General features: G+C 43.2%; 1 long non-coding RNA gene across 1 annotated transcript; it reads right to left on the reverse strand.

The window, feature by feature from the left end:
* Positions 1–7,466: 7,466 nt before the first annotated feature.
* LOC147007019 (uncharacterized) lies at positions 7,467–11,848 on the reverse strand. The gene is made up of 4 exons (XR_015054469.1): positions 11,646–11,848; positions 9,246–9,335; positions 8,856–8,936; positions 7,467–7,879 (listed from the first exon to the last, which is right to left on the reverse strand). It is a non-coding gene; the product is annotated as an uncharacterized LOC147007019 (long non-coding RNA).
* Between the last annotated feature and the right edge of the window lie 1,708 nt (positions 11,849–13,556).

A 13,556-nucleotide genomic window follows, 5' to 3' on the forward strand; every position in this document is an offset into this window, starting at 1 on the left:
CATGGGGAAATGGTGCAATTGGACCAAAAATAGTGGATTACCCTTCCCTGAGAATGGAATGTTCGATCATGAGTGTTTCGACAATTTAAGAAAAGTACTGGAAGTGAAAAATAGTGACAAAAAGGTCCAGAAGCAGGTGAACTGGAGCGTTTATATAAATTGGATGAAGGAATGTCATGACAGAGACGAAAAGGCACGGTTGTTAAACCTGAAGGGTCAGCTAGACCAATTAACGAAGCAAATGCCGGTGAGACTTGAAAATAAAACCAAGAGACAGCGAGCAGTGGCTGTCAGATTTGAGGATGAAGAAGAAGACTCAGATACATGGCCAGAGGGCACAGTTCCGATAGCACAACCGCTCGAGGACGAAGAAGCGGGAGAGACAGAGGGAGATGATGCCACAGGGCAAGGAGAGGCTCAACGGGGAGCCAGGTGAGTAATTAAGAAAGAAACAAGAACACAAAGCAAAAATAAAGTTCCTCTTGCTGACAAGGGTAAAATACAAACTCGATCAAAAAAAATAATGTCAGAGACCGCGAAGGACGGAGATGATGAGGCACTCATAGGCGCATTTCCATTGCGAAATTACCCGGGTGCAAGGGAGGTACAAGCGATATATCGTCCGTGGGGCTCTGAATTAAAAGCCATCATAAATGAGATGCCGAAGATACGAGAGAACCCAAAAAAAATTCCAGGCGGAACTACGCGTGGTGGTGGCATGCCATCAGCCAACATATATGGACATGGAAATATTATTAAAATTAGTGGTACCAGAGGGGTTACTCCGACAATTGAAACAGGTAGCTGCATGGCCAGATGAAGCTCCTGGAGACAGGGAGGAGCTCAAAGAACATATCGACACCCTCATTGACGTTGTCACAGAGGTGGTAACACTTAAGACCGACTGGGCAAAAATACAGATGTGCAGGCAACACGCTGGCGAGGACCCATTGGAGTTCTTAGAGCGTTTTCGGGGTGTATACCAATGTCACTCTGGACTGAAAGAAGAGGGAGTACCATTTGCTCATGTATACCTTAATGGTTTGACGGCCAAATTACAAAATGAGATAAAGCGAGTATGTATTGGTTGGGAATTAAAGGAAGTGAAAGACTTGATGGAATATGTAACGCATTGTAATTCATTGTTGAAACATCGTTCTGACGAGGAAAACGAATCAACATTAATGCTATCCCAGGTTCAAGGTCAAGGTGAATGCCCCGGGGAAAGGAATGTGAGATATAATGCACAAAACCGAGGGCAAACCTATTACCGTCAGAGACCACAATACAGAGACCAGCGCAGAGATTTCTGTTATACATGCGGAAAACAAGGACACTGGGCTAACAAATGCCAAAATCATAGAAACAGTCGAACTTATAGTACGTATGAACCAGTAGAACAGAGACCGGCGGCACAATACAGAGATGAAAATCGCAGACACTCCACGCCTCCAGTGAATGAAAATCCATATTATAGACAACAGGAAAGATGGGGAACACAGTTTGAGCAAGCTGGTTCATTTCAACCCACTGCACCCCAAACCAAATTCCCTCCTCCTCCTCCTCCTCCAGCCTCGTTCCCTCCTCCTCCACCCTCATTTCTTCCTCCTCCATCTCAAGGTTCATTTCAAACCCAAAACCCATTCGTTTTATGACAAAGAAAACAAGCGACTTCGTCTGAGTTACCCTTCCTGACTTTGAAACCATGTGACGAACCGAAATTGACTTTGAAGGCCAAGAGATTCCTTTCTTAGTTGACACAGGAGCGACCAAATCTGCACTCAGAAGGAATGATTTCCCAGACGCCCCGTTATCACGAGAACGAGTAAAAGTAGTGGGAATGTCAGGAGTTGCTAGTACGATTCCACTGACAGAGCAGCTCCGGGTGGAAATTGGACCATTGTCTGCAAACCATGCATTTTTGATGGCAACTGATATACCAATTAATCTGTTGGGGAGAGATCTGTTATGCAAGCTGAATTGTACAGTTAAGTGTACCCCTGAGGGAGTATATTTAGAAATACCTCACGAATCGCACAAAACTATGATGAATTTATTACAGGAAAATACAGAAAATCTTGTATATCAATGGACTGTGATTAATTGTGAAGCATTTAACTATTTGCAGGAATATTTGTCACATTTGGAGAGAAACGTACCCGAGGTGCTCGATTGGGTGAGTAAACACGGCATGGACAGATGGTACTTACAGACTCGACTACACTGCATTTCAGATTGCAACGTCAAAGGGAAAGATAACGTCTATGCGAGTGAAACACTCTCGAAATTACACCAGACATTTGACTTAGTGTTGGGAACAATTTGGATTGGGAAGCAAGGGATTGGCCTGGAGGTGCATCTCACGCAGGAACAATTAAAATTGTGGAATCAACCGTCCAGTGTTACACCACATGTTACTTTAGCGATTGCAGAAGGTTACCAAGAAACGGACATTGGTCACATGGTAACCTCTTTGAAGAAAGCATCACAAGCGACTTTGATGGAATCGAGCCAAGTAAACGGACTTTGGAAGATTGGAGAACAGGGATATTGTTGGTCAGAATGTCGAGGATCGGCAAAAGCTGTGTTCGAGATGGTCGATCTCTCGGAATTAAATGGGTCAGGAAAATTACCTGAAATACTCGAACAAGTCCCGACTTGTCTGTGGGCAACACATGCCAACGATGTCGGCCAAATTAAAAGTATGAATCCAATCAAGATCACTATAGATCCAGAAAAGAAACTGCCTCAAAAACTGCAATATCCTTTGTCTCCAGAAGTAGAAGTAGGAATTGCTCCCGTTGTGGAAGTGCTATTGAGACAAGGGATAATCATTCCCACCGTTAGTCAATGTAATACACCAATCTTACCTGTGAGAAAACCTGGGAAGCCAACGTGGAGATTCGTACAGGATTTGAGGGCAGTGAATGATGCGGTAATTCCAGCTTTTCCTGTAATTGCAAATCCAACTACCATTCTATCAAGCATCCCAAGTAACACTACCTATTTTAGTGTTGTGGATCTTTGTTCAGCTTTTTTTAGTATACCAATAGCCCAAGAAGTACAGTTTCTGTTTGCATTCACCTACCAGGGAAGGCAATACACTTGGACTGTATTGCCCCAGGGGTATTGTGAAAGTCCAACATTATTCTCGAGGGCCCTCAAAGACGACTTGGATGATGTAGTTTTCCCTTGTGGATCCACACTGATTCAATATGTTGATGACCTACTGATCTGTTCAGCGTCAAAAGACGCATGCGAACGAGATACATTGACATTGTTGAGGGCCTTAGCCAGGAAAGGACACAAAGCATCGAGAGCTAAATTGCAGTTTTGCCAAGAAGAAGTGAAATATTTGGGGCATATTCTGAAGGGAGATACAAGACGCATCTCCCCTGAACGTATAGCGGCAATATTAAACCTGCCCAAGCCAACTACTGCTAAACAGATGAGGTCTTTCCTCGGAATGACCGGCTATTGCAGACAGTGGATACCAGATTATGCGGCCTGAGTGCGCCCCCTGGTGGACATTGGTTCTGCAAACGCACCCAGCCCACTTGCATGGACACAAAATGCAGACAAGGCTTTTGTAACGTTAAAGCAAGCTCTTTCTTCGGCTCCTGCTCTGGGTTTACCAAACTATGAAAAACCTTTCCATTTGTACGCATGTGAGAGACAGGGGTTTGCACAATCTGTGCTGACACAGAAGCACGGAAATAAATTACGGCCTGTTGCATATTACAGTACTAAATTGGATCCGGTAGCGCAAGGATTCCCCCCTTGTCTCAAGGCAGTAGCAGCCACTTCGCTCGCGGTGCAGGCGACAGAAGCACTCGTCGCGGTAAACACTTTGATTCTCCTGGTACCGCATGCAGTGACAGCTGCACTGTTAAAAACAAAAACACAGCATTTGTCGGCTTCAAGAGCAATAGCATCGGAACTCTCACTCACAGCACCCACGAACATTATGATTAGAAGATGCGCACCGCTGAATCCTGCTAGTTTGTTGCCAGGAGTACAAGATGGTGATCCTCACAATTGTGAAGAGATAATCGCCCACACGTGTCTACCCCGTCCTGATTTGAGAGACACACCAATCCAAAATTCTGAATTGGTTCTATATGTCGACGGCTCATCATCACGTGCACCTGATGGATATCTATTAACAGGCTACGCCGTTTGCTCTGATCACGAAGTAATCGAAAGCGGGAAATTGGTTGAGAGCTGTTCCGCACAGCAGGCAGAACTGTTCGCCCTCACTCGTGCATGCCATTTAGCCAAAGGCCAAATAGTGACAATCTACACTGACTCCGGCTATGCCTTTGGTGCTGTACACGAATTCGGAGCACTCTGGCGCGAAAGGGGGTTTATAACATCATCAGGTGCGCAGGTGAGGAATGGAGCATGGATTGCGAATCTGCTGGAAGCAATACTTCTGCCTCACCAAATTGCAGTGGTAAAATGTGACGCCCACACTGGGAGATCTGATGACGTCTCATGGGGAAATGCCAGGGCAGATGCAGCTGCAAAATCTGCTGCCCACACCAGAGCTCTTTTAATAACACAATGTGTATTGAGACAAGAGGCAACGCCAACCATTGACGATATAAACACTTTGCAGACAGCTGTTAGTGCTAAAGAACGAGATTTGTGGATACTGGCTGGATGTGAATTCGAAAATGAATCCAAATTATGGAGATCATCTGATGGTCGTGTGGTGGCACCAAGAGCTCTATTACGAACTATTACAAGATACATGGCCTATTACAAGAGCAAATCCAGCAACATTTCGACTGCCTGCATCGTCCGCAATCTGCGGGGGCAGTGGAGAGACAAAATGGATTTCTAAAAAATAAACTGGCCAAGATTTGTGAACAAACTGGATTAAAATGGCCAGATGCTCTGCCAATTGCTCTCATGACTATGAGATCTACCGCAAATCGAAACACTGGCTTATCTCCGCATGAGATTCTGATGGGAAGACCAATGAGATTACCGAACTCACCTCCTTTGACTATAAAAGACATGAACGTGCAGCAAATGGACGACACGTTGCTTACGTTCTGTATCTCTCTGAATCATGCTGTAAGAACTTTTTATTCACAGGTGAAACAAGCTCTGCCAGAACCAGCCATGTCTGATCATCACAACTTCAAACCCGGAGACTTTGTTTATGTGAAAATTTACAAAAGGAAGAACTCTCTTCAGGCACGTTGGTGTGGGCCGTTTCTAATACTGCTAACTACCCATACAGCTGTGAAGTGGAAAGGAAGAACAACATGGATCCAAGCCACACACTGCAAACTGGCACACGGACAAAAAGAACCCGAGGAGAACATTGCTTCCTGATAACTTTAATGATTCTTTCCATTGCAGGATTATTTGTACTACTAAATGCAAGTTGTACAATGTGTACTTGGTCTGTTAAGCCGATAAGTACCATCTGTGACCAACGTTATTTGCATGTTCTTTGGAGATGGGCCTGTCAGACTACCCACAAAACTAAGCCTAGGGCATTCAGAGACCGAAGAAGCTTAACGAGCAGAGTGGGTTCACCACATGGAATAAACACTTATCTGACTCTTTCTCGTAAACACGCGAAAGCTTTTAATAAAACCAATTGCTGGGTTTGTACTAAGATACCTCATTCAGCAATTTCTGGGATACCGCTTCTGGCTATACCATTCAATCTGAGTGAATGGTGTGGGTACTGGGCAAAGGAAAAAAACTGGGATAAACAAGATAATAACCTTGACAACCACATCGTTACCAATGGAAATGGAAATTGCCTCCGACAACGAAATTTCAGTCACTGCTTTTGGCCAAATTTTAATTTATGTAAAATGCCTCCACATTTTATGGTTGAACGGGCGACAGAAAAACCCGAACTATGCTTGGTACAAGAGGCATGGGGAGAGAGAAGGTTAGGAAATTCTGAATGCAGTAATTATGTTTATGAAAATCACACGATGGGACCACAAGTCGCTTTAAATAATACCTATTTCGTGTGTGGAAATCGAGAGACCCATGGCTTCCAGTTAATTGGAGTGGATCTTGTTTCTTGTCATTCATTTTGCCGCATATGCGCCTGTTATCTAAGTCACCTTTTGAGCATTTGAAATGGGGTAAACGGAGTTTCACGTCAACTGAATTGTTTTTCATGATTCTAATCCCTCACTACAGTGTAGGACAAACGTCTGCGGGATTGGCAGAGTTAGCTCCTTCGCTTGAATTATTGGCAAATAAAACTGCTCTCGGCATGGTTGATATCAACTCGGAGGTCGTCACCCTGCGTGCAGTTTCAATGCAAAACCGAGTTGCACTCGACCTCATTCTCGCAGCTCAAGGAGGAACGTGTGCTGTAATTAACTCTGAGTGTTGTACTTATATCCCTGATAACTCGGAGAAAATCACAAACATAGCTGACAAGATGAAGCAAGAAGAAGCCAAGTATCACAATTATTTTATGAAAGATGGGCTTTATTCCTGGTTTGAAGGGATTTTTGGAGGCTGGGGAACTACCCTATTGCACTGGATTTCCGTTGGGTTATTGTGGATCATCATTGCAGTGGTGCTTGTTAGATGTGCAACAATTACAATGCCAGCATTGATTGTTTCTTGTCTAAAGAGGAATACTGCTAAAAAGGTGATGGTGGCCAAAGCACCACCCTCACACCCAGGTTTTGAGACTGAGTCCTACGACTCTTTTGAGATAGAACCTGAACTTGGAAATCCAGAAGTAGCGCAAATGAATGTGTTCAATATTCATGGGAATTGTCAATCCACTCTTGCCCATCTGCTCTGTTCCCGAAATAGGTTGTTGAAAAATCAGCTGTGCAGCCCAACGGGTAGCCTTATCTTCTATCGGCCTAGGGGCCTACCGGAACCTCGACCAGGTCCAAAGCTGTACAACCACATGAAGCCACCTGGCTTGCGGGACAGGAAAGGCTAAGGGAGTGAGCTCTACAATGTGAAAGAGGGGGGATGTGACTACCCAAGAAAATGGGCACACTCGAACGCAAGAGAAAATGTATTTCCAAGTGAAGAGGGAAAAAAGAAATCGTTAAACTTAACTTGTGTTGCCTTTTTAGGCAACAAGGGGGGAGTGTTGGGGAAATGATGACTCTCTAGACAAGAAACCTTTGCCTCAGTCTGAGTAGGTCAAAGTGTTTGTTTTTTTTTCTCTACTGTTCTATTATTTAGTTGTTAAGGCCTACCACCTACTTATAATCTTGTCTTTCTTTGACACTTTGGACATTGTTTGGTTCTTTTGCAAGTTCAAGGTGACCGGGCTGATAAGCTGTACATTCTGTTCTTTGCGATCAAAAGCCCTCTCTGATTTAAAATGGTATATGTATATATATATATATATATATATATATATATATATATATATATATATATATATATATATATATATATATATATATATATATATATATATGAAGGGAGAGAGAAGGGGGGGGGAGAGACAGCAAATAAATTGTACAAAAGAAAGAACTCCTTGTGGACATTGATTTTACTGGACTTCTGTGGTTTATTTATCCCGATACATGCAACACCAAGTCGGCAAGACGTTGAATCCTTGAGGAGGACAAGATCCCTCAACAACCTAAAGAATCCTTTCGATCACGACGCGGTTCGAGGATAGAAATCCACGTCACTTGTCTATGTAGATTGCATGTTTGTGTGCTTGATTTTACACACGTCAGCAATGGGTGTGGCTGAAATAGCCAAATCCACTAATTAGAAGGGGTGTCCGCATACTTTTGGCCATGTGGTGTATGTAAGTAAGACCACTCCTCAGAGACCACACAGGACTGTTGTTGTTGCAAAACGTGTTTTATGAAGAGCAAAGAAAACGGCAACAAATCTGGCACTGTAAAGAAAAAAAGAACAACGGTTTTCAAATGCAACAAAGAACACAGTTGGATCTTCCTACGACATGTCGATCCCATGTCGTTACGTGTCTATCCCATGTCGTTACATGTCTATCCCATGTCGTTACGTGTCTATCCCATGTTGTTAAGTGTCTATCCCATGTCGTTACATGTCTATCCCATGTAATTACGTGTCTATCCCATATTATTAGTGGAATCATGTCACCGTTCGTTGCTGCATGAATGTAAATGATAAGGAATGATTCCATATCAAATTGGTAATGAACATGGATAACTCATCGATTAACTAGCGATTAAGATCACTTCAGCTGTGTCTCAGTTATATCGTGACTAGCAGTACTAACGACCAAGCTTGTAGTTAGTAGTGATCTGACCTACCCTCACCTGTCCAGGTATACAATAACTAGAAAAAGACAGATACTAATGATAACACTGGTTTCTGAGATCGAGAATAATCGAAAACACAAGACGGTCCCCCAACAACAATTTACAGGGAAACAGTTTGTTCCTTTACTACGAACAACTACCATTACGAAGTATCAACAACTTACCACTTGTACACGTGGCCTGGACAGCAACACCTCAACCTCTGGGACACATCAACAACTGCTCGATCTGGTGTTCCGTTCCTCACTAAATGATTTATCTCTAATCAGGAAACAATCTCTGTGGCGTTCTTTCAAAATATGTTGTTGTTGAATTACGGGATGTTGAGAGATTGTGAGGAATATGATGATGAGGAAAGTGGGAAGGACATGTGGAACATGAGGGAGACGCCATCTTAACAGTCGGAGATATGTGAACGTTTTGTGGTGGAATAAATGGACTTGTGCCCGGCAATCAATCACATTGTTTAGTGTGTTGAGTGATGTAACAATCTCCTCATTACGTCATCATTTGAGAAAACAATTCATTCATCACTTTTGTTTCCTTTTTACTGAAACAACCACCAACCCGTTTAGTTCATGTCTGTGTTGACTTCACCGGTCGGCCATGAGCAGGACAAGATAATTACACCATTCCACTCCAGAGATGCTGTAAAACACGGCAAGGCCCAAAACCATCAAACTAACTCCTATTGTACATTAACATGATGATACCTGTAAACACACATGTGTGGAAGTAAAGAAACAACACCTGAACCTGAACGACCTTCACTCGGTTACAAACCATCGATAGGAACGGATTCCTCACCATCGAGTTGTGAATTCTCCTTGACCATTTACAGCAGCACGGGTCAACAACTTCCTGACGTTATATCCGGTTCGGTAACTATGACAACGACATCGATACAAGAGTGGTGTCTCCCCTGAAACAGGATTTCTGATCCAGTCACACATACACCTGGGCAGTCACCTCGGACCGGAGGATGCCGGGACGTGCAACATGACTTCCTTGCATTAACACCGGGTCAGAGTCCTTCATTATAAACATCTGAAACAGATTCCACGATGCGGTTTAATTAATGTGGAAGTGCATTTATAAAAGTTTTATTTATTTTTACATTTCCAGGTGTCACCTGTGACACGTGACATCACATTTACTGAAAACGGCGTCCCCACAAAAAACAGTGACCTCAGGTGTGTTCCCTTAACAGCTGTTTGATTTGAAGCGCTCAAGCAAGCACTCCGACGGAACGGAGCACTCGGAACCGCTTAACAACATGGCGGGCTCCACTCAAACAATGTCATAGTGGTAATTCAAGTTTTGGTGACCTGGCCATCGTTTCCAGTTTTACTCGGTCTTCTTGTGACAATTTCCCCAAACTAATAAATTGTGTTCGCAGCGGCAACAGAGTACGAGGGAGAGGGAAAGAAAGATAAATAAATTAGTCCGGTCGCTTAAGGTAGAAATTCGACAAAACATTTACTGACTGGACAAAAGCACCAAATTTGGTACACAACTTCCTTGGCCAATAAGATCTAATTTTGGAAGGGGAGCCCAAGTCAAAGTCACCCATGAAGGTCAAGGTCAAGGTCAAAAACGTCAAAAATGACATTACTGTATTTTCGGAGAAGATGCATCGCTGTATCTAAATACATTGTCACAAATTATGCAATACGTTTCATCTATGTTTCATATACAACGGAAATGGCAAAATATCTTCAAATCACATTACAAACCTGCATAAACCCCCAGTTTTCCCACTTTAGTACCATGTCCTGGATCAATTCTCTCAAGTTAAACGGGCCGGGACCTGATCAACCTAAGTGACATTGGGTAAAGATGGGTTATTGTACCCCATACAAACAATGTACGACCCCTGAGATCGGGATGAGTCGTCGAATCTCGGCGACAGTCGGTTCCTCTTCCAGTCCCCTCGCGAGACGCATATGGGGAACCACAAATCGGATCATTCGCCAAATCAAATTTGTCATGGCAAGATTTGTGCCAACGAGCCTTGTTTCGGATGGAACACTCTGCTGTCCCAGAACTACCATACCCCACATTGACGGGAAGTGCATTCATTTCCCGGAAGAGCACAACGTTCTGAAGGAAATTGGTGTATGCTGCACCATTTTCATCCCATGAGTTGGAATAGAAGGGACAACGTAATTCCTCTGCAGATAGTGACTGGCACACGACACAAAGGTCCCAATCAACCCGGCGCGTGACCTGGAAATAAGAAGTTATAATAAAGGAGTCGTTTGTATCTGTACCTATCGGGACTAAATTAGGATATTGTCAAAATATACATCCAGCAAGCCCTAATTATGCCACTATGGCTGATTTCGTCATCAGGATGGACTCCCCGACACAAAAATGTCGGAATTTTTGAAAAAAAAATATAGGAATTAACTTGGTACAATTGAAATTATAGTATTTATAACCGACCTGAAATCATTTAAAGTCACACTTTCAAGTCGAATTTAAAAAAATCAAAAGTTGGTTTAAAAATTAGAGCACACAATTTACATACTATTTGAAATCACCATGCTTGTTATATATTTTGATTGATTCTATTTATATATGCACAGAACTGACTTTTCATAAAACATTGCTTCGCCATTAGATTCGATAATAATCATTCACAAAATGGTCAAAAGTGGTAAAATCAGCAAATGGATATGGATAAGGTGAAATCATGTCAAATTAAAAGTCTCAGCACTGGTACACTTTCTGTTTTGATTGGGCCATCAGGGCATGACAATAGGATTGCTGCTCCCTCTCAGGAATAAATAGGTGATCACAAAAAGCTGTTTTACAGCTAAATAAAGGTCGAGGATAACCTTTATTTGATGGAAGTTTCAACTCTGTGGCATATTTATAGGCCAGGTAATTAGAAAAAGACTTCAAAAAAGGTCTCCGCACTGGCACACTCTCTGTGTCGTGGGGGTCACTCCCCTTCTTGCCCTTTTTTTGGCTTCTTGCCCTTCTTTACTACACCCCTCCCCTCCTGCTGAGAATTATCCCCATCATAAAACGTTCAACTACATAAAAAGGCTTATGTTCTGTCTCATCTGATTGAACACAAAATTAAGGCAAGCCTACCCAGCCCTCCTCCTGGTCTTATCATCATCATCGATGACGATTGATCGATCGTCTTCCTCCAAGGTCAAACCGGATCAGCAATTGACGATCGATTTTTTTCTCCGATCATGTCAAAATTCACTCCACAATATCACACATGATGCCTATTATCTCTCATTTAATTAGTAGTTTGCTTTCTTTGTCATATCAATGAGAACAAATGACTGAAAACACAAATTTCCGAGCAGATTCACAAATTAAAAACACACTCACTGCCGCCAGTGCCGCCATTTTGTCCGCATTCCAGCGGTTCCTCCGAAACAACAGGAGCATTTTTGGGCGTGGCTAAACACGAAAATTCGAAGGCCGATGAAAGCTGCCAATGCAATTTTTGTGCTTGGCTTCCCTTCCAGAATTGTTTAGTACATCATATAGAAGCCCTGTACCAAGTTTGGTGCTTTTGTCCAGTCAGTAAATGTCTTTTCCCGAAGCGACTGGACGAGATGGAGGGTCAGAAGGAGGAGCCTCCGACCAAGCTTATACATACACCCCACCATTGTGTGCTCTCAGGAGGGGGGGGGGTGATGTTTTTATGTTTGTAGATCTTGAAGAATGAGGACGAAAAGTAGAGTAAAAATTAAATGATGAAATTCACGTTTTAATAATATAATGAGGACTGTGTATATAACAAGAGTACATGTTTGTCTCTGAACATTTCATTGGTTGAAGTGTTGTTTGAACCAAACAATGGCGTGCATATTTGATAACGAACAAAGCCCCTCTCTTGATCACCGACTCCACTTGTGGAGTGGTTTGTAAAGCCGTTGATATGGAGTAGCTGGCTTGGCAAGAGATATCAAGTCACTTACGAACTCACGGATGAGCTGTTGTTGCTCTGATTGGCAAACGATCAAATGATTGATACATAAGATGTACACACAAGGATGGACACACAAGGATGTACACACAAGGATTCACACAAGGATGGACACACAAGGATTCACACAAGGATGTACACACAAGGATTTACACAAGAATTCACACAAGGATTCACACAAAGATACACACAAGGATGTACACAAGGATGGACACAAGGATGGACACAAAGATACACACAAGGATGCACCTACAAGGATGTACACAAGGGTGTACACACAAGGATTCACACAAAAATGTACACACAAGGATGTACACACAAGAATTCACACAAAAGAATGTGGGAGGGGGAGGGAGGGGGAGGGAGGGAGAGGGAGGGGGAGGGAGGGGGAGGGAGGGAGAGGGAGGGGGAGTGGACAAACGTGATAATTAAGTGATAAACACACATGAACTACACACCCCATGACGAGACCCCCAAAGAGAGCATTCCACACAGATACATGCCATCACCCATCCATAATCAAACTACCTAAGAGTCCTTCGAACATCGCCATACCCCTCTATCTCGAATACTTCCAGGTACCTATAGAATTCCAATTTGAACTTATGTCCTGTTTTTGCTGCCACTTCCTTTCCAGGGAGACCATTCCATGCATTCACTACTCTCTGAATAAAAGACCCCTTCCTTCACTACCATCTTAACTCTCCTCTTCTCCACTCTCAGACTGTGGGCCCTGGTCCTATCACTGTCGACTCTGTTGAATAATTAATCTGCACTTCCATCATATCTCCTCATAACTCATCCTCCTTTCTGGTGTATCAAGCCCTGTTTCCATGAGCCCCTCCTCATCGCTGATTCCATCTCAGCCTGGAATCAATCGAGTCGCCCTGCACTGAACCCTCTTTATTGTAGGTTTGTCCTTCCTGAGTTGTGGTGACCAAAACTGCACACGATATTCCAGATGTGGCCCTCACCTTATTCCCACACAGTGTAAACACCACCTGTTTTGATTTATCATTGATCCCCCTCCGAATACTACCTAAAACCCTGTTTACTTTACCTGTAGCTGCCTGACAGCGTGCCGCCTGCTTCCCTCCCAGATCTATTCCCACCCCAGATCCTTCTCCTCCGTGACACACTCAATTACCCCTTTGTTACCCTTTTGCTTTGTCTGTTGTTTGCTTTGGCACCACGTGATCTGCTTTTTAACGAAGTTGATGATGTGGTATGTTGAGTGGCACATGCACATTGGAGAGCTTGGAATGATGCAAATAAATCCGCCTGCTTCTCGCAGTTTGTGTGATTAT

The sequence above is a fragment of the Eptatretus burgeri genome, unplaced genomic scaffold, assembly GCF_056783735.1.
Source record: "Eptatretus burgeri isolate ZD-2024b unplaced genomic scaffold, Ebu_testis_v1 Ebu_testis_scaffold_897, whole genome shotgun sequence".
NCBI lineage: Eukaryota > Metazoa > Chordata > Myxini > Myxiniformes > Myxinidae > Eptatretus > Eptatretus burgeri.